This window comes from Apis cerana, linkage group LG6 (assembly GCF_029169275.1).
Source record: "Apis cerana isolate GH-2021 linkage group LG6, AcerK_1.0, whole genome shotgun sequence".
Classification (NCBI taxonomy): Eukaryota; Metazoa; Arthropoda; class Insecta; order Hymenoptera; family Apidae; genus Apis; species Apis cerana.
Genome location: NC_083857.1, coordinates 11809611 through 11834898, shown reverse-complemented (window position 1 = coordinate 11834898; position 25288 = coordinate 11809611). Strand labels below are relative to the sequence as shown.

The following is a 25288-nucleotide window of genomic DNA, read 5'->3' as shown; positions in this document are numbered from 1 at the left end:
CACTGCTAATAAATTATTTTGAAATTTGATAAAACATTTATAAGCGAATTTTATGGATCAGTCAGCTAAAATTCTGTGATTAAGTTATATAATAATAATTGTTTGTGGAAAAAATACATTCTATCTATAATCTATAATTTGTTGTAATATCAACATTTATTAACAGTTTTGACGTGTACTTACGTCTGTCAGTTTTTTCAATAATTCTGATGACGTAACTGTCGCACAGTTTTTTCCATTGCTGTCGCATCTTCATATTTGAATAAAAGAATAATATTAATATCACATGATAGTTGCCTATTGTTTTCACTAACTAAGACTTTATAATTTATTCGAATAATGGTTGATAATAAAATTAAGTACAAAACATGCTACTGAGAAAGGAAAATAAAATTTTAACAATGACACGAATGCTAATAGAATTGACTAATAAATCATTGCGTAAAAAAAAAAAAAAAAAAAGAAAAAAATCAATAATTGGTATGACGAGAAATTTTGTTGCGTGAAAAATTGCAATGATATGAGATAACGTTAACAACGCAGAAGTAAGAAATATGTGGACTAATATAATACAAGAAATGTTCGAACACGCAATTCGAGCTAATTGAAATCAATGCCAAACGTTCCCTGATTTTACATAATCTCGTATTAAACTTTAAGTTGCATCAAGATGGATTTCATAAATTTATATTGAACACATTTCATCGTGACAGTTAAATTCTCCATCAAGTTTTGATATAAAAGATTAGCTGAATTATCCATTTCAATGGTTAGGACCATTGAGAGAAGGAAAAGTGGGAAAAGAAGAGCAAAAAAATGAAGGTGGGGTGATATGAGAAAGCAAGGCACGCGAGTTGATCCTCGTGATAACACCTAGGGACAAGCGACCCGGGTCACTCACGATCTCCGGGTGAAATTGACGCTTCCTGTCCTCTCTTCGTGAACAACCGACACTTTCACCGTAGACGGTGAAAATAGTCCATTTAATGGTTACAATGAACGCGGAAGAATCACTCTTAACAGATCCGTGAATAAGAACGAGATGCTTGGTAAATTTGATATCGTTTTTGGATAAAGATCAAGAGACATTGAAACGCTATAAAAATTATTAACATATTTTAATATTCAGAATCGCGTGTCTTTCTATTCAAATTTGACTTCATCCATAAAATGAAAAATTTTTTCACACTGCCTTTCTTCTCTCTTCATTCTATTATCTATGATTTTTAATAATTTAATTCTAATAAATGGGTTTCTATCATTTTCCAATATTCTATCTTTTTCCAACTCGTCAAAAGTACAGTTGCGAGGCGAAATTCGCAGACTCATCAGGATCCCAAGATAATCCATCGATGGTGCATATTAAATACGAGGATTGGCGTTACGCAATTCGTAGGTTACTCGGTTACTTTCTAGTTGATCAGCAACTCCCTCCCTCTTTCACTTCTCCGTTCACAGTTTGTATAGACACAAGGTTACGAGTTTGTTTCGCGAACGACAGTACTTCTCTTCATAGACCACCGATGGCAATTGTTGCACCTGTGATTCAATAACTATCGACCGATCCTGCTATCTACTTCCATAGAGAGGATAAAGTGTGAGGGCTAATTTCCGCCTATGAACCGGATCCCCGATCGATCTTTCAATAAAGATGCGGTTATTTTCATCGTTTGCTTAGGTAGAATAAGTATTTTCGCGGGGAAGAAAAGAAAAGCGATTCTTTTGTTCGCGGCAAGGAAAGCAAAAGAAATATAAGTTTTACGAATGACAAATTCTAGATTTGAAGTGACATCCATTATTATCTATGCATGATATATTATTTAGAAAGTTTGGAATCTTTGTATGATGAGCAATTTGAGATTATAATGTTTGTTTAAAAAATAAAGATATATATAATTCCTAAGAATTTAGTCATGGGGTGAAAAAGTCGATTTTCTGAAGATAAAAGAATTGTCATTGCATTTATCTTAGAACTGTTAAGGAACAACAAACATTAGCAAATATTTAGAATTTCTAATGAATATTTGGAATGAAAAAAATTGTTGATAATTTTCTTTATGTTTTATAAACTTAATTCTAAAATCAAATTATTTCTAACATGGTTGCGTAAAAATATTTGTTGACTGTACATCGACAATGCGTTATTCCAATCGACGTTTCATCGACACACCATTGTACGATCATTTGGTCAATAAATCCCTAGTGGATAAATTAAAAAACTTTCCGGAAGTTCGAAAACGTAGAACGTCCGTGGCTCGAGATCACTCGAGCAGTAATTGGGGAAAAAGGTTTCATTGTCGAGTGGCAGGAAGTATAGGTGCAGGTAGTTTATAGGTTCAGTGCAAGCAGCACAACAGTGCAGAGACAAAGCAAGAAAGAATAAGAAAACGAAGAAAAGAATGAGAAAGTGAGAAAGAGAGAAAAGAGATCCACTGGTGCTCTCTTCATAATGAACGGATCTCAATAACAAAGTCGTAGATTTTTGAAGAATAATATTAATTTTTTATATTTCATTTGAATTTGAAATACATGTTTCTCCAAATTAAAAAATGATTTACGTTATTTTTGTTATTAATTATCGTCAATTGAAAATTATTACTAACAATAAAAACTATATTAAAATAAATATTATTTTTCGGCATTAATTAATGTATTAAGAAAATATGTAAAATAAAAAATATAAGATTATTTGTAATCAATAAGAAAAACTATTATTTTTGCTTCTAAAAAAAAGCTGAACTACTGTGCGACGTGCCGCTGGCTCGAGTCTACTGTACACTGAGTCGATTGTATACTGTCGTCCTGCAATAACCGTTCGCTCTTTGTCCGCTCTGCCTGCTGTTTGCCAGTGGTTCTCGATCGAGATTTGTCGATCAGCTTGTGCGACCCGTGCTCGTGCGCGGGCCTTTCCAATGCAACCTATATCCTTTATGGATAAAGGAGTCTACCAGTCCTTGAAAAGGAGTCGATGCTTACATCGATATATAAATTTCATAAAGACGCTAAATATCATTAGTTAAAATTAATAATAAAATAATTGTATTTTCTATTATTTTCTAAAATATTTTTATAGATTGTAATAGAACAATATCCTATAAAAATTTTATCAATATTCTAATTTCTGTTAAATAGAAATACGAAAGAAAAAGAAATAACAGAATATAGAACATAAAACATAAAACATAAAACATCGATAGGGTCAATATTTCTATCTATAGAGATAAAGTTACGGTTTACATAATAGCTGATAAAATTGGTATTTGTTATATAATAGTATAGTACATGGAAGATTCAAAAAGGAATAAAATGTAAAAGAGATAATAATAAAGATAGAACTTTTAAACCACGCTTTATTCATGATACAAAAAAAGCGGGTATAAATTTCACGATTAACACGAACTTACGTTACACAGCATTTTTCTATTCTGATAAAATATTCCATTATATCGTACAAACTTTTTTAAACGCAAGGATTCTTAGCAAAAATATATAATAAATGTAAACAGCGTAAAATTACAAAGATCAACAGAATTTTTTGATCAAATTCCTAGTTAATTAGATTAGAAAATCAACAAAATATTTATGTACTTTTTAATTTCTCACCTTTGTTAAACCATTATGTTCTAACAGTAAACAGAATAAATGGAAATTTTAAAGAAATAACAAAAAGAACACAAAACTCATTCCTAGATAATTATCTTTTACTGTAATTTTCATCGAAATCATAACGATGCGAATATAATTTGAGAGTGAAATTCTCCTCAGTTGTTCTCAAGAGTTAGACGCTACGTTGAAAATTATTCTCGGACAATCACTCTCAATGTAGTTCTCCACTTGCGAAAAATACTCTCGAGAACAACTCTCGAGAGTTAAGTCTCAAATGTATTCGCACCTTTGGACAAGAGAATGAAGAAAAGTAATGTAGAAAAGGGAAAAAATGGTGACATAATGCGAAAAATAACGCAAAGATGGAGGCAGATGGAGGCATGGAAGAGACAGAGAGACTCCTCGTAGGTGTGAGGTGGTCAGTATCGAGCGACCTGCTCCGATGCACCATCCTTGGCTCTTTTCTCGGCTCCTCAACCCTCTTCCACCTTTTCATCAACGTTATAATCCCGTCGAGCACCTTATAATTACTATTAACCGTCAATGGCCGTTATAAGCGAAACTTAATTACCGGTATGACTGATTATATACAAATACAATTAGTGGAAAAAGAAAAAAAACGACGAAAAAAAAAACGATTGTTAATTATTTAAAATCGTTGTTTGAACGATCAAAATCGTATTATACGAGGGCAAAATCGAAGAGAAAAAAATTATAGATCGATTAGATTTCAAAGAATTGAAATCAATGTACTTTGTTCCGAATAACTAAGTTGCAAAGTTAATTCTCGTGTTCTATTTTAGATATAGATTTTTTTTATGCAAATTTGTACACTAAATATAGATACAAGTATATATAGATATGCAGATTAATGATTTAAATAACTACACGTGGCAATGAAACGTTTACACTTGCTAGACTAGAGGAGACGTTCTATAGTTTTGTAGCGGTTGATCACGTGATATCTGCAGTACACGTGACACTATAATATGTATAATTTATTAATATATCGCAAAGTTATTTTTAATATTATTAAATTTTTATTATTTTTACATACACGTATACTATTAATATTTAGTTCGATACAACTTACGTACATACATATATTTAAAAAGAAATAATTCACGACTGCAATACAGTTATTAACATATCATCAAGATAACCTCAAAATTTTCATAATGTATACGTTGAATGTAAAAAAAAATATTTCCACATCGTTCTCCTTATGTTTCCCTATTTATATACACTTATTAATTAACTTGGAAACATATAATTAGATATATTATGCAATGATATATAAATACTTTTTGTATTTCTACTTTAAATCGATAAACGATTAACTTATACCAAGAATCAATGCTGTTTTGTTGTATTTCTCAAAGTATGAAAGTACGTTTCGAAAATACGATGCTTGAGAAAGATAAAAAGGAAAAGATCACAATGAATAAAATAGATTCCCGTTACGTTCAACAAATCGTGCAAATTATTTGTAAATGACGGGCAGGCATTAAAAATAGCGGTCATCAGAACGTTATGTATTCCCCGGATGAATCGTTATAAGGGGCAACATTGCCTCCGTGTGTTCCGTTTCCATAAACAAGCCAGGACACGTTCCAGCTAATTATCCCTAGCCGTTGATAATTATTCCGGCTAAGGCGAGCGGAGACATTGTACCGCCTTCGGCCAATAAATAATCCGGTTGTTGCTAATTAGCGCATAAATCAACCGTAGGTAGCGCAACGCGGGGCTGACAGAAATTCAAGCTCGCGATTACCATGATATAATTCGCACGATAATTCGTGCATGCGCGGGATATACGAATGTGATACAATCTTTGATTTAATTTAATTTCGATTAAATATTCCATCGAGAAAATTACGATTTTGAAAATTATGGCTGCCACTGTTAAGCAAATAGTGTTTCGAATTTAACGATTTCTATCAGTCTTATTGTCAATCTTTAAAACCAATTCCCCAAATGCGATTTTAAAATATAAAATTGTTGATTCTATTTGTTATATTCTATTCTAAATTTTCAACATTCTGAATTAGCATCTCTATAATTTATATAGAGATTTTGTTCAAAATGGATGGCTCAATTATAGATAAACGTTAATTGATTATTTACCAATTGTTGTCTACATCCGTCTACACAGTGACGAACAATGGCTTATTACGTCCGCACGGTTGTCCGAGTTAGGAGGAAGCTTATTGTTTATCGACAAGTGTGCAAACGATTGACTAAACCCATCGACAATAATTTCCTTCTCTCTACAAAGACGGATCTATATTCTTCTCTGTACATAATGGTTAAGCATATTGTGTGTGTATCTTTATATGTATCGGTTTATAAACGTAGTTACCACTTAGAACGACACTGTTCAAGACAAAAGGCATAACCGTGATGCCTATAAAGAAAAAAAAAATGGAATTCTCTCGAACTACTATTTCTTTGTTTGCGTTTAATAATCGTCGTAGAAAAAGAATGAATTCTTCCTATCCGTTCAATGTCGAAAAATTGGCCGAAAATTCTCATTAACAGAGACTATTGAGAAAACCAGATGTGAAAAACGTGATGAAAAAGATGAGATAACATTGAAAAAGAAAAACTCGTGAAAACGGTAAAATACTTGGCGAAATTTGAAAGCATTGTTAACACATGTCACGGTTGCTACCTAGATGACCTAGAAAATCTACCAGAAGCGGAAATTTCCGCTGGACGGTGATATTCTTCAAGGTTTAATATCGAGCCAACAGAGAGAAAATGAAAGTATGAAGAATTCAATGGAATTGGTTGATTCCCTCTCTTCCAAATTGAAATCGTCAGAGGTACGTATCGCAAAAATGCTTGTTTCGCTACTTTTTACATTCGTATCTGATTAATTGTATTAATCGAGGAAAAATTCATTGTTGTTTTTTTTATAATTTTAATAAAAGACATTTTGTTGCGATGAATTTCGGTAAAAAAAAAAAAAAAAGAATTAAAAATCGATCGAGAGTAAATTTACAAACAATCGAGCAGAATGTTTCCTCTCTGCGGGACTTGTTGGCGTAATCATCTTAGCCACCTTCAACCCTATCGTCTCTTCTAACAAGCGAACCCTCTGCCCGGTTCTAGAGTTACATCACAGTACCTAACTATAGGCATACTGCTACCATTGAATCAATAAATACCTACCTGGCCATGTTGAGGACACTTGGCAGCTGTATTCGGTCCTTCAATTCACTCAAAGGTGCACCGCACAACGAGATTTTTGAAAGTTCTACCTACGAAGCAAGCAAGACACCTGTCCGACTGTACGCATTTTCGAAATGGCAATGGTTTTGCTAAAATTACACTGTTAATATTATACGAGAAAATAATTCAAAAATCAAAGAATCTATAATTTGTATAATTCTAAAAATAAAATAAAATAAAATAAATTTAAAGATGTTAGAAATAGTTAGAAGGTTAAAGTATTAAAATAATTAATACTTTAACGAGAAATTACATGGCTTGTATAGAATTTTTCATCAATCGATATTTATTCCATTCCTGTTACGTGGTTAGTTCTACGCTTTATTATTATTGTTTTTAATCTTGTTTTTAATTTTTTTCAAAGTTTACTCAATATTACCTTCATTATCAATACAATTATTTTTCTATTAAAATAAAAAAATTTCTAGTTAACCGTTAAGTTATATAACGTTAAATAGTTAAGTATTTTTCACACTACACGTAAAGAAAATGTTGATATACGCAACAGTATGTAATATTGCGAATGCAATAAACACAAGTTGTTTTAATTACATTGCAGTAATAAAACACAGGAGAAAGAACAATACAGCATAAATTACATACTTTCCTCTATTCCTCGTTCAAGTCTGAAACGCAGCTCGAAATAGCAAAGTTCATTGACACCATTAGACACTAATATTTATGTTACATGAAAAATTTGAGGATCGCTGTACACTATCCATCTCTTTTTCATCAAAGCCATCGTTGCCACTCTCTTCGACCATCCCCTCGTTTACTACCTTTTCCATAGACAGGATGCTATGGGGTCGAAGCGGCGGGTTCGCTACCATGTGGACCATACGTATCACGCTGCAACCCTTCTCGTATAAAACATTGCCACAGACACCATATGGTTATGAATGTAACTTTCTATGGTGGTTTAACCTCGTTTCACCGGTGTAACTTAGTCGGTGATCTTAATTTTACCACGACACTTGATATTTCGCGAATCGATATTTCCTTTTAATCTTTTCAATCGAATTCAATTTTATAATTTGATAATTAATTAATAACACAAATATATTCGTATAATTGGTTGGAACAGTATACTAAGAATATGTAAAGTTATTATTCTTTTATATAAAAATGAATTTAAAAAATTGATTAATAATTCCTATAAATAAAAATATTATAGTATACGATATAGTATAGAAATTTATATAAATGTATAGAACACAATAGAACTAACATAAGCAAACAAAACATGACTCATAAAATACAGATACCTACATGGATACGTAAGTAGTATTATAAGGCATATGGCCTTATGGAGGTTGGATTAATTCTAAACGGTTAAACACGTTGTATCTTTCGCCAGGGAAAAGAAAAATCAACTAACGATTTACGCAAGCACCATCACTTTTTTTCCTCAAAGAAATGTAATCGCAAATGCTAGTCCAAGTTCCGCAATCTTTTTTTAAAGTGATTCTCACAGGAATCCAATGCAATAATAAAACAAAAATAGAAAGAACGAGATGGTTACGCAAATGGTTACTGGATCATGTAAATCGTACATACAATAAATAATTGTGAAATCACTCATTATGCTTTTTAACGGCGGACCTCGACCAAGCAAATCTTTTCCATTTTCGCAATACATTCGTTTCGAAAACTCTTAATATCATGATAACAGAAAGCAAATTTAGTATCGAGAATTTCTCCTAACAATGAAAAAATTAATCATAAAATATAATCATTTATAATTATTAACGATGGATAACGATAGAAAACTTTTCGTTAATTAAATAATACGTTAAATTGTTAATCAGAGAAATAAAATGTGTAATATATCTATGATTACTCGGTTACAAAGACTAATTATTAAACATTAATATATCTCATAATCAATTCATCGGATAATCCTTTTCATGTTAAACGTTCCCGGTAACGCGACAAGGCGGCTGAAAAGCCGAATTAAAATCGCCAATTGAAAGCAGAGGCCCGGTTACGACGAAATCCTTCTTCCTCTCTGAGAGACGAAGGAAGGAAACCGGCCCGTAACGTGGCTCTCCGCAACTCTGTTTCCCCTTCGTTACTATATTGCCAAATAAATGAACGGCGGTTGAGCACCGTTGGGGAACGCTCAGCTGGAGCTCCAATACGAAGTACAGAAGGTGAGGAGAAGAGAGGCGAAGAGGTGGCAACAGCGCGGCGCTCGACGGACGGGTGGCACTGGTTCATACATAGGCGCAAGCGCGCGCCTTCCGACAGAAAAAGAGAGGAAGAACAAGACGTTCGTTCAGGAGAGAACAGTCGAGAAGGACGGACGCAAATGCACAGGCCGACGATACGGCGACGAACGTGCGTAACTTGCGTGCGTTCGGATTGTATGCATCGCGTGAAATGCGCCGCGCTCTCAGCGTGGCACGACGCGTGCATCTACACAAATAAGACCGCGAGCGCAGAGATCTCCCTTATCCCCACTCCAAGCTGACTGTGTTTTTACGCACACACAGTACGAATTGGTAAACCATCCAACGACACCTACAACTCGTATCTGAACACCGAGATCGTGCCGTTTTTAAGGTTATCGCACACAATTCGATTTTTCGTTGGACTTTAGAGATGATTACATAAATCGTTCAAATTGTAATAGATTGTTTATTATAATATAATAAAATAATCAACGATTTAAGCATACATTTTTTGTCGTGAGTTTTATCGTTGGATCTAAAGATGAATCTGACGATATATCGTACTGTGTGTGAGACTCTTTATATAGTCTATCCCACTCTCTTACGGCGCACTCTTTTGCGTCCATTGGCATTGAATCGACGCTTCTGTTGGGCTGATTCAAAAGTTCCAAGAATGGCACTGATTAATCGATATAGAATAACGAGATTTAATGGATTTGAAATTATTTTGATTGAAAGGTTTGAAAGTTTTTATGAAAGATAAAAATATATGGATTAATAAGTTACGACAATTTTTATTAATAAAAAGAACATACGTATAAATCTATAAAGTATTTTGTTAATTTTGTTAATTAAAAATAATTGTGCTATGAAATAGAAAAATGTAAATTTAAATTATAGGAAAATATTTTTATCCGATAGTAGTTGTAATCAATAATTTCATAATATTTTCAATATTTTAATTTTTTATTAGTATGCATCAAATTTAAATTTATACGGAAAAAACGTTCTTGGAATGACGTACGAAGGCGTCAGGGTCTGCGGTACAACCAAATTATGTCGAATGGAGAAAGTTTCTCGAGCGTGTCATACTGAAACTAGTGGGAGTCTAAAGACGTCGCGCGCGCATATCTGTGTATAAACGCGTTGGGCAATATCCGTTTCGTCCATTATAAAGGGAAAGGTAATCGTGACTAAAGATTTTGCTCAACTTATTGCTGATAATGTACACGATCATTATTTCAAATTTTTTCTCTCAGAGATGTCCGTATTTACACACGTAATTGCTATAATTTATTCTACTATTTAAAACAAACCTCAAATCGAATACGTATTTCGAAAATAATATATATTAAAAAAAAAAAAATCATAAAATTCTAAAATGGAAATATTCAAAATTCTGTGATTTCTTTATATCTACAAATTTTAATCCAAAGCGTCCCTTAATTTCGCCAACACCGAGACGGAAATTAATCGACGAAAGGAGGAAGCTGGGGACGTTCTCGAGGAAAAGGGCGCGAAGAAGTCACACCCAAAACAACATTTATCCACCTCTCGTTTCCACACAATTAATCGTAACGTTGCACGAGGTTACTCGAACATCATTGTGTACGAAGCGAAAGATCGATAATTTATCCGCGTGCGCGCCGATTAATCCAGAACGGAAGTGAGCACGCGGGATCGTCCGGTGGTGAATTATTCGAAGACGCGAGCGTGTCCCCGTATACCAATAAGCGAAATGGAGGACCTTATTTATTATTCAGCCAGTAGGATTGTTGCCGGTGGTATATTCGTCTATCTCTCGACACGCATGCGAAATTATTAACATCGTTGATAAATGTTCGACGCGTGTACGTGAGCCGTGTTGCGAGCGACGACAACAATTTCCATGTAGACCATGGTGCTCTGACGATCAGAGGCAACGTCTAAATAGGAATAAATAGCCCATTGTCGTAATGAACGTATTCTGCGTTACGTCAATACGTTGGAATATATTACGTTCGATATGTATAAACAAGATGGCGGACGATGCATTAAGCCGAAGTAACGATATGTTAATACCTCGTGTCTTATGCAGGCACACACGTTAGAAGACACGTTTCTTTTAAGATTCTCTAACGAAATTGAACGAAATTGTATCGATGCTGTATATTATTTATAAAATATCCTGTTTTATAATCGTACGACGTATCAAGATATAAATTTCTCAGGGGCAAATTTCTATACAAGATAAATTTTTGCATTACACACGATGGTGTATTAAGACCGTAATGGACACGCAACGACACGCGGCAAGGCTTGCAGTTTATAAATGACGGACGAGGGAAGAATGTATTCGGCATTCAGTACGACAATTGCATTATTATTCCGACAGTAGCCCCCACAATGGCGATACTCTTCCTTCCTTTCTTCGATTCTGCCACGGGTTCACCGTTGCCACGCACGACAAAGAACCCATACGGGGCAACTCGACTTTGAGGGAGCGCTTTTTTTTTTTGCATTCATTAATGCTACTTTTCATGATACAATGGAAATCAATGGATACTGAAATCTAAACTTTGATCAAAGGGTCGATTTATTCGCTATGTTTGTAATATCGTTTATATGACTATCGATATTCAGTATCCATGTGTTTCAAATACTCGAAAGATTTAATAATTTATATCTCAGATGCAGTATTTATAAAAATTTTTTTTTTCTTTTTAAATATATAATATATATCGCAGTTTTGTAAGCGTAAATATATCTTGCTGAAATTTATTTCACCGTAAAACTTATGAGAAATAAACACTTTCACTTTTGAAACACGAATTCTATTGGTCTTGAAATAAATACGCAGGAATTTCATAACGTAAAAAACAGTTTATTTAGAAACTAATATTTAATGCAATCTTGCCGTTAGATCTGTTTAAACATTTACTAGATTCAACTTTCTTTCGAAAGAAAAATTTTCTCCCGTTTCTTATCCTAAACCTAAAACTTTCTACGTTCTAAAATATTTTAAAATAAATCAATCAAAGTTTTTCAAATGCAAAAATGCATTTCACTTCAACGAGAAATACTTCTCCCATTAATTCCTACATTCCAATTATCTTGAAATTGAAATTTTATTTCAAGAGAGAAAGAGAGTATTTATTGTATAACATATAATATATAAATATTTCAAGAGAAATTTCATTATATATGATATAAATTATTTTACAATATTTGTTATCACTTGTAATCAGTGCTCAAAGTCGATAGAGCGGAGCGTTCTCGCGCGCGCGAAATCATCCTTCGATGCTCTTTATCGATATCATTTCCGGTCGAGTAATAATACCGATGTGTTTATCCATTAACGAAGCCGCGGTTCCAGAATTATCATCGTACCAATCTCGGTGGCGACACGCAACGAGGGAAGGCTCGAGAAGCCAGTGGAATCCTCCACTGGTTCGCTATATTTCAAACAATAACCGAGCGAGAAGTAAATTTTCCGGGGATAGCGTATTCACGGGGCACGGCCCATCTAAGTGAAACGTGACTGGCGACTAAAATGTCGCTCATTACATACGGCTCCAAAAGCGAGTCATACGTGTCCATGAACGATACCAAGGGGAGGAGAGAGCAAGAACCACGATGCGATCTGCTCAGATTCGAGAGACAGACGAGAGCGGGCCGTCGTCGTTCGAGGAAACCAGAGGAGAAGAAAGGAGCTGTTGCTGATAGTAATCGGCCGAGCACTTTCACGGGCAACGCTATCTTTCAGAGTTGTGTGCGCCCGACGTTAAAAACCGAGCTTTACTCTCGTTCGTGCCGCGTCAACGACACGATTATGATCCTCGTCGCGACCAATTCCTGCTCGGTGACAACGTACGAAAAGAGTTGATAAAATTATATCAAGTCTTTTACAAGATCAAACTTTTGTTAAAAAAAAAAAGAAACGTTTATGTACGTTGAAAATAATTCGTATTTTAGAATTCCATCTCTATTTCTACATCTTCTGACGATCGTTAAAAATTAATTTATTGCCATTTTGTTCAAACATCCACTTGCTAATCCGTCGATGGATTATTTTTAATTTGTCTTTCTAGTGGATTCGTATATTCATCCATAAACCTACCATTGGAATGGTTGTGAAAACAGATATCCATTCACAGGTTCACCAGACTTGCTGGTTAAGCTGTTCTCCTTCGGTTCTCGATAGAGCGAACCGAATGCAGGCCTCGAGGGACTAGAGAAAAGGAATCGTAGCGAGCGTCCGTAGCATGCGTCATACGTCCGGAATGTAACACCCTATGTCTCGTCGCGGTGCAACCGCAAAGGGGACAACGTCTGGAGCATTTTCGAGGCGAGTACTACGATACGTAAGAGGAGAAGAACCGTTCAAAAGAGTTACACAGGCTTTCCATAACTTCCCGACGTTTATTGCGTGACTGGAAAGAACCTATTGCCACGATGGACGTAGTTTGTTTTTACTGACAATGAAAACCAATAGATTTAACGGCTGGTAACAAGATATCTTTCAACGTTTCGGTTTTAGAAGAGAAACGATCTGAACAGTGTCTGCGATCATTGAATTTTATGAGTGATCTTTGTGTGACTTTTCTAAGCAATCATTGTTTTTTCTGTTTAATATTATAATTTAAATTGGATAGATTCTTTTTTAGGGAGGAAAGCAATTTCTTCAATTCGAATAAAATAGATATTTAAGAATATAAAGTTATCAAAATTGACTTCGAATTGGATTGGTATTTTTATGCTATTATATGTTTAAGTATTCTGATTTACTTTTTTTTATTACAATTCCATATATCCTCCAATCAATTTCGTTACTATATTATTGAAATCATGAAATATAAATCAACACAGTTATTTATCCACATTCGTGCATCTGCACTATCTATAATATATCAGCCACCAAAATAAAAGTGATCATTTATTAACACTTTAAATATATATTAGTTCAAATCACATTTCACCGCGTAAATATAATACCGTATACCAAGTAATCTCTAATCCATTTCCTAATTTTTATAAGAATTAAAAATTCAATGTTAATAAATTTTATTTATAAACAATTTACATAAAATGTCCGGTTAATTTTAAAAAAAAGTTAATCCATCTTAATTAACAGCCAATCGATAAAATAATTACTAAAAGTTACGTAACGTTGACCTTTTGAACTCGAAGTTTTTCCCCAAATTCACCATTAACCTAAGCATCTAAAATTCCTAAAAACTTCCTAATCGTTTTACGCCTCCAAAAATAGAACGACATTCTAACTACGTCCTTGGTCTCTTGTCGGAAGACGCGTACACGTAGCCGCGTTTATTATACCGCTGTCGAAGTGGCCTGGCCAGCACCGACGCGAAGGTCACCGCACGAAACGCACGAATTCGGCGGCACTCACCCACATACGCTTCCTGTGGGCGCGCGCGCGCCCACAAGTCACACGCACCGGCCCAGACACGCACGCTCCACCAACGACCGGCCGAACGACCGTTTATTGGGATCTCGAGAAACGACTGCCACGGGTAGACGAACGATTCTTGGAACGGTGGCTGCATCTCGAGGCTTTTGTTGCCGCGTTTCGGCCATGGGAGAAACGATAGGCTCGAAAAGTAAGAAGAACTATGAACGGAGAAAAGAGGCGAGGAGAGAATATCTCGGTGATTTTTGAGGATCAGCATAAATGTCTTTCGACGAAGAGTCGAAGACGAGCACGAGCTCTTTTTTTTGTGAATATGCGCGGGTTTGGTCAAGCAATATTAAAACCTCTGACAGTTAGACACGCGCAGTTTTACAGCTACGATGAGTAATGCGTAGAGCTGTTTTATTTTTACGGGTGAAAGTGGTCTTTGATGTTGATATCGATATTTTTGGAATGAGATACGCGAGAGATGTGGATACTTGACGAGTATGGACTGCCAGTGTTTGATTTAATGAAAAGTAGAGCATGAGGATTAATGATGTTGATATGGATTGTAAAAGATAGAGTACAAGTATTAATGATGATTGATGATATGAACAATAAATGAAATTTGATTTGAAAAATAAAGATTTATGAAATGAAAAGATATGTTTGTGCAATTAAGTTTAATATTAACATATATATATATATATATATTATATGTAAAGTAGAATTACAATAATAATCCGACGTGCTATAAATATGTATAAAACAGTAATTGTGATTATGATTGTGATTATGCTAACAGACATTGAATGCAAGATTATTAAAAACAATTTTACATATAGAATATATATAAATATTAAAACTTATTTGCTAAAAAATACGAATTAAAAGATTTCAAAATATGTATACTCGTATTAAATCAACCAATCTATATATGTGTATATTGTTACATAAATCTTGATTCCACTCATTCCATTGTTCATAGTGCTAAGAACTAAAACGCTCTATCCAAACATCTTCCATTCCAATATAAACATACTTAACTCCTTCCACATGATATCACTTCAGACCATGTCAACAAACATCAATCAGTTACAGAACTTAATATGTCTTTTTGTGAGCAGCCAAACATCGATAATCATCAGAAAACACAACACACTTGCCTCCAATTCTTCACGCATTAAAAAACAAATGCCAAAACTTCCACGTTTCCATAATATATGATACCTTTTTTTTCTCTTCGAACAGATTCACTATATAACACTTATAAACGTGCAATTAAACGTCAGATTGCATACAAGCTCCGAATAATTACAAATTTGTATCGTAAAAATTATTCGAGACATGTAATAACGTGCGCGCCATCATACTGATTTGCGCAACCATACATGCGCAGATAAGAGAGGGCGCTTTTATAATAGGAAAGCATATGCTTTTAAGCAATACGCACACAGAAAATGCTACGTATAATAATAATTCAAATTTTACTTGTGAATTAAAATAATATAAAAATAATATACTTTTGTCATACTAATTTCGTTTTTTCAATCCTTGATTCTCAAGTTCCGAATATACATAGTTCCAATGAATCTTAAATTCGACGATTGTGTGGTGTTGCTACCCACTGAATATAAACTTTTCATCCAACTTAAACTCGTCGAGAAACTTTAAAACTTCGAGTAGATGAAGTTTATGATCCGATAGTATCTAATTGCTTTTGAATATTATAAATAACGATCTGACAAAATGAAAAATTAAACACCATGGCAACTCGTGTTGATGTAACTATCGAGGCTCGTATCGAAAGACACGGTGTCTAAACAGTTATCCATAAAGTATAGAACGATTCACATCACGCGGTATATGTCATATACCGCTTTTACCATTTCGTCTCAGTATGAACCGTACCTTACTCGTTCAGTTGTAGTTAAGCCGCATCGAATCGGGACATGTATCTTCGATATCATCTTCACATCCACCGCACACTGTTCCGTTTATGACCGACGCGTCGATAAACTTTATCATAAATGCACTCGTGAACGGCTCGTAAACATAATCGAGCCAGAAAGGCACGCAACGATTTAAGCCAACCGCCAACCCGTTCGAGACGTATAACGTATAAAGTTGGTTCGAGGCGTGCTCTCTCTCAAGGAATAAAGTGAAGAGCACTCTCTCCGGCTCTCCTTGGGTGGTCAGGACATAGCGAATTCCAACCCTTCAGAATTCCAGGAAGGACCGTTACATATATTGCCACATGAGTGTTCGTTTGATGCGTTCTCGCCACTTTGCTCGAAAGTCCAGTGGACATGGTTTGGCCTCGTACATTCAGTAGTGGAGGGTATGATCTTTAAAGCTATCGACGATGAAAATTGGTAGGAAAGAGATTGGTTTCGTTTCAGATTTTGATAAGATTAAAATTGTAAAATTAACTATCAAGATTTACAAACAATAATTACAAATAATAATTCGAAATAATAATTCGATACTTTGGAGAGTACTTTCGTATTGTAAATACAATAAAAAAGAGATTTTTGTTAATCCTTTGTTATTATCTCACATCTATATTCCTTAGCGGCAAATGATACCAGAAGACAAAAATTAATTTTTTAAAATTATTATTACATAGATTTTTACAAATTCTTAAGATAAATAAATATTAAAAAATGTTTCTGTAAAAACATATTCAAATGTCACATTTGGGACATACGATATTCGCAAAGGGTTTCTGAAATTAATATAATTTCTTTTCATGCTGATGGCATTAATAAATATATTCGATGTGTCCTGAAATTATCTTCGGTTATACCGTTATGACAGCATTACAAGGTGTGTACAAATCGAAGTGGCTCGTGTAAGCATCACGCCGACGACGCAGCCTTGAGATTCTGCGAATCGAATACAAGGCAATCTGCATTTCACGAAGATAACACCTTTGAGCGGCCGTGTATATTGTTGCAACTTAACGACATTGGGATGCAAGATTTTGATCGTTTTCATCTACGAGCATTTGTCTTTTTTTATCCACAATTTCAAGCAAATTGTAGAAGATTATGGAAATTTTAGACTTTATAATCCTTTTAAGCGATTGGTTTGTAATTTAATTTTTTTAATAGGCAAAATTGCCTGGATAGATGTTTAATAATATTCGGTTTTAGAAGACGATAATCAGATACCTACATGCGTTGCATGTGGGATTCGTGTTGGTCCTGTTTGAATAGTAAGCTGTATTACGAGTATAAATCGTATGTTAGAAGGCAAAAAGACAAGAGGATAATGCTAGTGTTGAAAACAAAATGTGTAGCCACGACGTTGCGAATAAAAGTGATAAAAATTCATGAGGAAATATTTAACCAAATTAGGGAGTCAAAGACCGATACTTTTCAAAGATCAGTCATAATATATTTCGTAATTTTATTCGATAAATTTTTATATATTTAGAAATGAGATCGCACTAGAAAATAATTATTTAAAAACAAGTATTACAATTAATATACAAACAATACGATGTCAATTCAATGTTAAATATATTAATTTTCCTTAACAGAAATATTAAATGATCATGCACTATACAATCATTTATCTCAGTAACTGAGTGATAAATATAAATATACATATATCAAATCTTCAAGCATTAACTTTAATCTAAAATATAAAAAGAAATATACGAAAGAAATCACGAGGAAACAAAACGACGGATCACGTGAGACCCCTAGATCAGATCTGGCCAATCGGTGAACTCGGTGCGTGACACGTGATGCAAATCATGCGCATAGAAAGACGCGTCAACCTCCACCTCCTGTCTGTGGTCCAGTATCCTTCTGTACCTTTTCTCTCGGTGTCCTGTCAACTTGTCGTCCAAGGTGAGCAGACCTATTTGGTGGAGGTGCTTCAGTCACGACCAGACCAGACCAGACCAGACCAGACCAGACGTCGACTACGAACCAGGTTCTGTGCTCGTAGGTGGAACAAAGTTCAGTCCACGCGCCTTCTCTCTCTCTCTTTCTCTCTCTCTTTCTCTCTCTCTCTCCAGCCTTTCGCTTCTACGTTTCTACTTCATTGTTACTCGTCACACCGACGCACGGAGAGCACGAAGCTCGTTTCCAAGTCATTCTTTCTCTCCAAGGCATCGAGTCGATCGTCTCATTGGTAGGAATTGGAAACCGGCCCGTCAATGAAGCTTTCCAGACAATTTACGATCTATCAGAATCGCGCTTCTATCCGCTCGTTTCGATTCAAGATTGATTTATTATTATCTGTTCGGACACGAGACGATAGGGACACAGTTCCGACAAATATAGAAACAAGTACAATAAATTAACCTAACCTAACTTAATCTAGTTTATTACTGACTTATAACTTGCTACTTGTAATATCGTTAGTTAATAAATTATACAATTATGCAAGATTGTTATCTAGAATATAAATGGATATATTATGTTTTATTTTTTGAATGGAAATATGATGATAAAATGTTCTTTTTTTAATAAAAACAATGCTTTTTTGCTATTTACTTTTGAACTTTTCAACAATTGTATCAAATGTTGATTATAAAATATTGGTACAAATATACTGGTATAAATATGGTAAATTATTATGTAAAATCATGGAAAACGGATAATAGTCGCAGGATTGATGTTCGCGGCTTGATTTTATGTACGACGAAGGGAAAGGAGCGATGCAGACGACCGATACCATGCTTCTAAATTGTCAGTGGGCGTTTAACTAATAGATTGTAATAAGAGTTGTCGAGCCACTATAATGAATGTTGAGTTCTCGATCGCTCATGAAGGAAGAAGAGATCTGAAACCGCGGTGGTAAAGAATCATTAGCTGATATCTCCCTCATCGAGCTGATTGTATCATCTCATCGTTAATCTTTTTCATATAAGTCGACTTAGTGCAATATAATGTTATATATTTTATATTAGATACATTTATACATGATATATGTTTCTAATGAACGAAGCTTAAATAATTCAGATTAATTTGAAATAAGAAAAAAAATGATATATGATACTGGCAATATAACTTCAGTAACAAAGAAATGTGTGACTATAAAAATATTTTAGAAAATTGAATTTTTGTATTATATTAAATTATGATTCATTTACATTAGCTTGTACAAATTGCTCTTTTTAGCTTTTATTACCAAAGAGATCAAAAAATGAAATAAAGAGAAAAAAATGAATAAATAATCCTGATTAAAAAAAAAAATGACCTAATTTAACGATCCTATATAAAATGTGGCGTGAATTAAATATTGCATCTAATCTTGTCAAGCCCTATTCAGTATTCAACAACTGAGTCACTGAAAAGGTGCACTGAGGAGTGCCGGATAAGTACAAATGCGAACATATAACCTTGAATTTATTATTAACTAACCGAGGACGACGCTGAAGAATGACCAACGAAAATTGTTTTGGTTGAGTACCACTATCGCCGATTCGAAATTTATTATCGAAATATATGCTCTGACACGTGTCGCTAGATGAGTTTCAATAAGAATAAACGTGGACAAATAACGATAAAGTGATTTCATCGACGTAAACAGAGAGAGGTAAAAATACATAGAATAAAATGAATAATTTAATTTCTTTGTTTTTATCTCTTCTGAAACAAAATTAATTTGTTATGAAATTGTTTTGTTATTTAAAATTCTTAGAAAGGATAATTTTTTGATAGAAAAAACTGGCAAATAAACCGACAATTATAATATATTATAATGATAAGTATTTTCAGCCGATAAATAATTTAAATTTATAATTTAATTTCATAAAGTTATAATAAATATTACTTTCAATAATTAATTCCTCATTGATTTATATAATTTTACTAATATTCAAATACTTATTTTTAATCGTTATTTACAAGCAATAAAGTACATCAATATTATAATTAATTAATTATGTAAAATGAAAAATTAATATTACATTAAAATTATAAATATATAAAAACAAGAAAGTAAACATAATTAATTCCTAATAATTTTCAATAAAAACTTCAGAAAAATTCGATGATAAAAACAAGTTCTAAGTGTTTACAAATATCTCTTTATCTTTATTATATTAATAACTTCCTTATCAAAATTTTCCGTAATTTTTCTCTTTACTACGATTTTACATAATGAAAAAGAAAAGATATAATTACATAAAATTAAACAAATCGTAAATTTCGTGAAATCACATATCTGTGACAAACGATCTAAACGTGAAATCGATTAATTTAATCGAAGATAACATCCGTTTTAAAGTAATTTCTCAGGAATGCATTACTTCAATAAAGTTCGTAATTCGTCACTTTCGCATAAGTATCGTTGCAATGTCTAAATTTGTCGAGCAAATCGGAAACACGTGGATAGGAAGAGGAACGAAGAGAAGGAAAAACAGAAAAGGACGACGATGGCCCGCGAAGAATCTGGTTCACCGCAGTCAACATCCCAACGGAAATCGCGATTCCCACAGCTTTCCCCACGTTGTGGTTTGCGAGTATGGGCCGTTCATGCTACTCATTGTTCGCAGCAAGTACAGTCGCGTCGCCATCATTATGAATGAGTGAAACAACCACGTTTGCTATATATACTATAAACTTGTACAATACTGTTTCTAAATTGAGGGTCAAATATAGAGTAAGGATAAAAACATTTTTATTTAATTTGATATTAAGTATTGCGGAAAAAAAATCTTTTGAATTATTTACGATTTATGAGAGAGAGAGAGAAAGTTATAGAAAAAAAATTATTTTCATGATAAATTGCCATAAAAATATGTATAGATATTCTAATTTCAATATTAATTCAAGCACAAAAAAGATAAAAATATAAAGTAATTTTTTTTTATAAATATCATAGTATGTTTATTTCATCGATAATTTTATTCTATCTATCAATTGAAATCGTAGAAAAATAAATCAAAAAGCGAAGCAAAATCTTGACTTTTCTAATAGCTCATACAATTTATCGATGAAAAGATGAGAAAATTCAATGAAAGGAACAGAAAAATGTATATATATATTAATAAAATTAAAAGTTGTGTAGAAAACAGACTAATAATACGCAATAATAATAATAATAATTCGCGATAATATAACACAGCCGATAAAAGAATGATTAATTTCAGCTGAAAATCGTGAATGTGACCTGATAACAGAAGAAAGACCCATCGTAATCTACATCGCGAACATTATCAACATCCTATGATGAACGTACACGTATATTACAATAAAATTCTACATATAGAAATAGTCTTTGATCAGCATAAAATCAATATTTAATGACTTTTTACAAATAAGTTGTAATATAATGTTTATGCTATTAAATCTTATTTATATTTCTATACTTATAATCATCCGCATATATGAATTTTACGCATATTTAAAATTCCCGCCTTAAATTAAAATTCCTCAAGTTGGCAAACTTCTTTATTTATCTCGCTATAAATAATAGTTTGCTTTCACGTTTTACACGGACTAACTTCGTTTAATTAACGAATAACATATATACACTCGTTGTTACGAACTTTCACAAGTCGACGTGCAGTTTTTCTCTTTACCTTTCCCACTCCCCTCCTCTGCCTCTCTCTTTCTCCTTTAATTTAGTCTATCATCCAACTAATCGACCAATTACACACGAAGCTAATAAAAGTTTCGCGCGACGACAATTTTAACCGTTACCTTTTTCCCTCGATAAGATCAGTTTGGATGAGGCGTGTGTCACATAATATGTGCATGTATATGCGCGACAACCAACCGATTTACTAAAAGAAACAAGGAACGTATTTGTATGTTAGGTTATATGCTTTTTCACGCCATGAAATTCTACCCGTTTCGAACGCCCTCTATGAGATTTAGACAAGTAACCTTGACATGCGGTTATTCTTTGGTTAGGTTAGAATTGATTAAAATGACTCGAGAGTGAGAAACTGTATTTATACAAAAAAATTTGGAGACTGAAACATTGCTTTTTTTTTTTTCATGAGGATAAGAAATAAAGTTGCGTCAATGAGCATTTGTATAAATATCCTCCAGACATTTATCGTTGCTTATCATCTCTGCAAATAGCGTGTCGGTGCATTATTTTTATGATTTCGTTTTTATTATAATGTGAAATAATTTGTATTTGCTAATTCAGATTTTTTATTTGATAGGATCTCTGTTACGTGGGCATGGAATATTACGTGAGGAATATATGTTAAGACTTTTTTACATGAATATTCTATTTGTTATTACTATTTTTATTTTGAATAAAATATTTATAACATATGTTTTTATTATCAATATTATATTTTATATCCGTACAAAACTTTAAGTTATACTTTTTTTTAAAGAGTATTTTAAGAAATTTTCAAATAAAAAATTATATAACTAGTTATATATATTATATTATATATTAATCAATTGCTTGTCGAAAATTTGAAAAAAAAATTCGAAATAATTAATAAAATAAAATTTGATTTTATATGACAAATCGTATATAAGATATTCTTGTTTGGATATACAAATGCTCGACTATCCTAATACTTAAAAATCGATACGAGCAGAGCTTATTTTATCAGACTCGAGCACACGATTACTTTGATTACTGCTGTGATTAGCTCGAACGATCTGAACGAGTTCGAAGAAATTTAAAATTATTTTATTCGTTATTAAATAAAATCGAATATCCAAGTTTTTAGGATTTTTACGTTAGAACAAAATTATTTTTAAGTAAAATACAAATAAAATTATTAAATTTTATTATAAAATAAAATATATACTGAAATAAAATCATAGATTTATATGATGATCATTCGATTTATGATATTTAATGCTCGTTTAACTGACATTAAATTTCTTATATTTAATTTTTGTAATAACATCGACATACAAAGTATAAAAGGACAACGAAATGAAATTCATTGAAATAAAATTCAATAGGCTTCTCGATTGGTGGTGTACAAAGGTTAATAATCAATTAATTAATATTATATAAATTTCTTCTGTTTAATTTCTGCAACGAAATCAATGAACAAAGTATAAGAGAATTAATGAAACAAAATATACATTTGGAATAAAATTCTGTAAATTTATATCAGACATCCTTTGACGTTAAATAAATATTTTGAATATAATGATAAAAAGAAGCTAATTATATAAAATTTCATAATCTATAATAGAACATAATTTCATAAGTAATCAGCCAAGATTTATAGGCAATCTCGTATCTATCCAACTAACGAGATGTTACTTTTAATATTAATATAGCTATTAAGTACTGATAATCAATGTACTGATAATCAAATAGTGAATCAAATACTTGCTAATATTTCAACAAGAATAACTCGAATGAAAATTCAAATTTATTCATTCGATTATAATCATTAAAATCGAACGATATATGAACGATAAATTCATCATAATATTCTAACCTCAAAGAATTACAATTCTTTCTACAATTTTATTTTTATTCAAATCAAATCTTAACATATATATGTAAAAAATGAATAGAATAGCGTAGAATAGCATAAAAGAATAGCATAACATTGTAGTTTATACAATAGTAAAAAAAGGGAAGATGAAAAAAATGAAAATGTAGAAGAGGGAAAAAAAGATGAAGGAAATATATTTACACCTCGTTGCAGCAAAGGTTGTCAGCAAGCTTCACGAAGGTCGGAATAAACGCATCGCGTATAAGTTCGTGACAATGACGTTACACGTACCAGTGTAGAACGCCCCTGCATTGACGTAAATCCAAGGTTAATATGGAACGTCTCGAATCGAACGCCTACAGGTAAACCAACGTAGGTAGAGAGCCCACGACTCTACGACTTAACGATACCACCAGTGCACATCCACCTGTTTTGAATCGCTTTTTGAACGATACAAATCGATATCGGGATGGAAAATAAAGCATATACGACAATTTTCCGGGGGGAAAAAAATGAATCCATAATATATAATATTGTCTTCATGCATGTTATATTTTTATACGAATTGTAATATTCGAATTAAAATATAGATGCTGTTTCTGTGCTTATATTTGAAATTGAATGTAAGCATATTTCTATTGAATGAAAAATATTATCAATTTGAAATAGATAAATTAATGCATATAACAGAAAATATTCATGCCTTAATCCTAATGTTTTATCATTATATGCATACATTTTTTTTTCTAACAAAACTATAACTTTTGTAAATTAAAAGCAAAAAATAACTTCAAAGACGTACACTATCGACTATACAGAAATAAAACAACTTATCATTTTAAAATAAAAAATATTATTTTACTTTTTTAGATAACTGAAAAATATTATATATTTATTTGTCAACCCACGCAATGTTGGAAAAAAGCTGTTAAAGGAAGGTCAAGTTTTATCGACGTGGGATAGTATAACATTTTAGTTGCACTTCATAAAACAAAGCTTGTAAGATTTACTTTTTATTAGATATAACTTTTTTATGATATAACTGTATCATTTTTAAACATATGTTACATGGAAAATGATTTTAAAAATAAATGTAATAATATTCAAATGAAGTAATATTTTTTTCAAGATAATATTTAAAAAAATATAGGACTTTTTTGCTTGATAAGTATTGTATCATACTTCGCAAGAATAATTTAAAGATTTTTTATCGAATATTTCTTAAGTTGATTATACTTTTTTAAAATGAGATAAAATGTTAAAAATAATATCACAAAAAAAGAAAAAAAAAATATCTAACTTCAAGATTATGCAATATGCAAATTTTGAAAATTCTTTTGATGGAAATTTTGTCATTTTTTAAATATTACTTCAATTTTTTAGTATTCTAAAATCAATATCATTAAATATACTATATATTTTATAATACAAAGTTCAAAATCATGCATAAAATATTTTTAATGAAAATTTTATCGT

The 25288-nt window shown here is 32.5% G+C and overlaps 1 protein-coding gene and 1 long non-coding RNA gene across 4 annotated transcripts in view; one reads left to right on the top strand and one right to left on the bottom strand.

The window, feature by feature from the left end:
• Nucleotides 1-25288, bottom strand: part of LOC107994179 (neurogenic protein mastermind) — a 212046-nt gene that overhangs the window by 183878 nt on the left and 2880 nt on the right. The window lies entirely within an intron of this gene.
• On the top strand, nucleotides 16470-17861 carry LOC133666272 (uncharacterized). Its single transcript, XR_009830211.1, has 3 exons — nucleotides 16470-16750; nucleotides 17230-17500; nucleotides 17568-17861. It is a non-coding gene; the product is annotated as an uncharacterized LOC133666272 (long non-coding RNA).